At 43.0% G+C, this 2,500-nt stretch overlaps 1 protein-coding gene across 1 annotated transcript in view; it reads right to left on the reverse strand.

Annotated features, from left to right (window-relative positions):
* The window catches only part of inavab (innate immunity activator b), a 30,486-nt gene extending 28,961 nt beyond the window's left edge, over positions 1–1,525 (reverse strand). The window contains exon 1 of the mRNA XM_031567893.2: positions 1,356–1,525. The gene's annotated coding sequence lies outside the window, so the exon portion shown is untranslated. The remainder of the gene's footprint in view (positions 1–1,355) is intronic.
* Between the last annotated feature and the right edge of the window lie 975 nt (positions 1,526–2,500).

Below are 2,500 nucleotides of genomic sequence, written 5' to 3' on the forward strand. Positions count from 1 at the left end.
AAGACACTTTCTCACACACACACAGACACACACACTCATGCATTAACACACTTTCTCACACACACACACACACACACACACACACACACACAGATCCCCTCTGGGGGAGGGGTGGGGTTGGGTAGAGTGCCCCAGAGAAGTGAATACGAGTGCTGCTAAATGAATGAATCTGGATGCATTTGCACTTTCTTGTCAAAATGCATGTAAATAGCTTTAGAACAAGAACAGCTTTGGGGAACAGCGAGAGTTAGAAGCTTTAGCACAAGAACAGCTTTGGGGAACAGCGAGAGTTAGCAGCAAGAACAAGAACAGCTTTGGGGAACAGCAAGAGTTAGCAGGGCCCTTTACAGGGCTCCAGCCCTACCCTGGGTGGTCACTGATCACAGGCCAACACACACACACACACCTTCACTTACTTACACCAAGGTGCAACACACAAACACACACACACACACCTTCACTTACTTACACCAAGGTGCAACACATAAACACACACACACACCTTCACTTACTTACACCAAGGTGCAACACATAAACACACATACACACATCTGGAGACACACCTCGAGTAGCCAGCTGAGCAACAAACAAACAAACACACACACACACACACACACACACACACACACACACACACACACATTACAGAGAAAGAGAGAGGGAGGGGGATATATAGAGAGAGAGATCATTAGTAGAATTAAAAGCCCATTGATGAGTGGTTGTACTACAAGCTTGCACTCTGGAATGCTTTCAGATGTTCGAGCTCACAGTTGTTGGGGATTTATTCCAATGCCCCACTCCTGCATTCCACTACGGCTCACTGCTCGCTCGCTCGCTCTCTCTCTCTCTCTCCCAAGTCTTTCAGAAAGTTCACCATTGTCTATGAAGTGGTTTCCCAGCATAGGCCAGCCAGTCAGAGTGATTGTTTAAAAATCACCTTGGATAATTCGAATTCATTAATCAGCTTTGGAGCAACGTAGGCACAGGCTAATACTACTGTAGGAATGAAGCGATATATTCATGAATGTGTTCACATGTTCTGTTGTTACTGGTCAGTACAGTAGAAAAGTGTAACGTGATATGTGGTCCAAGTTAGTCGCTCCTTCCTAAAATGCGCGCCGCAGACTAAGCATACGCACAAAAACAAATATATATATATTTTCTCCGGTTCCAAGGAGTTGACTTGTTTGAACAATTTGCATTGAAAGTAATATGGGAAAGGTTTACAAACGTTGACCGCTTTCAGAAATAGCTGGGCTACCCTGTGTTAGTGAACGCCAGAACATTGTTAAGGTAATGCGTCTGTTAACTTCACTATTGCACGTGCAAAATATACCAGAGGAGCTGGCGCTTACCGTGTTTGCAGATTAAAAGAGTGAAATATTTCTGGCGTTGAGAAAGTTTCTCCAAAGGCCAGTTTCTCCAATGGCCATATCCTACAACTTTATCCACGTTTCCCACCGCAATCCAAACTGCGTTAGCCTGCAGAGCTTCGGCTCGGAACTGTAAACCTGTGGCGTTAAGGGGAGGGGGGCGGTATTTCACTGCGACAGTTTCTTGAGGTTTCATCGGGTTGTATCTTAACAGCACCGTATGTGTCCCGGCTAAAGTTTAGGATTGGTTTCATGTTAGTCACCGTGCAGCAGTTTTGAATGAGATTTAATTTGTTGAAGGCATTGATGGGACAGCCACACACCCCTATGCTGTCATACAAATGGGACCGTCTCTACCCCCTCCATTCGGGATACCGCTTGAAGTTACTTACCATCCCACGACAGTACAGTCGCAGGGAGGTTTACCTGCAATCTGAGACACTACTCGAACCATCACGGCTTCCAACTTAAACAGCCTTTATATGAAAGAGTACACAGTTAATGAACTGTCCACAAATGTTACTTACGTTTAATGTTTACAAACTGACTTAGAGTAGTGTATCCCCTATGTCAGCCCTTGTCTACTACCTTGTTACTATCTGACCCTGAAAATAACATCTGCATCTCAAAAGAGAAGTAAAGAGTTGGCGAAAGGATCAGATTACCAACCCATCAGCGCCCCCTGGAGGCCCCGAGAGCTCAGCGCACCGACAGTTAAGAAAACATCAATTTGATGCGCAGCATTTAGAAAACACGCTGCCAGTTCAGAATCAGAATTTTTTTTATTGCCATGTAAGTTTACGCCTACCAGGAATTTGTTTTGGCATATTGGTGCAGACAATAAACATAAAAAACATAATATAGTACTACAGAACATAAGAAAAACAATATATAAAATAAAATATAAAAAAAGTAAGAAATATTAGAAACTATTAAAATATTTAAAGATATTTAAAAAGCTAATAAAATAAAATATTAAAAGATATTTACAGAATATGAAGTGGAGGGGCTGTGCAGTCTATGCAACAATGTGCAAAACAAGAGTGCAATGTGCAAGGTAATGTAATGTCTGTTAACGTAACACATGAGTCAGATCTTGAGGCGTGGGGGCGGGATAAGAGTCCAGG

This window comes from Clupea harengus, chromosome 5 (genome assembly GCF_900700415.2).
Source record: "Clupea harengus chromosome 5, Ch_v2.0.2, whole genome shotgun sequence".
Lineage (NCBI taxonomy): Eukaryota > Metazoa > Chordata > Actinopteri > Clupeiformes > Clupeidae > Clupea > Clupea harengus.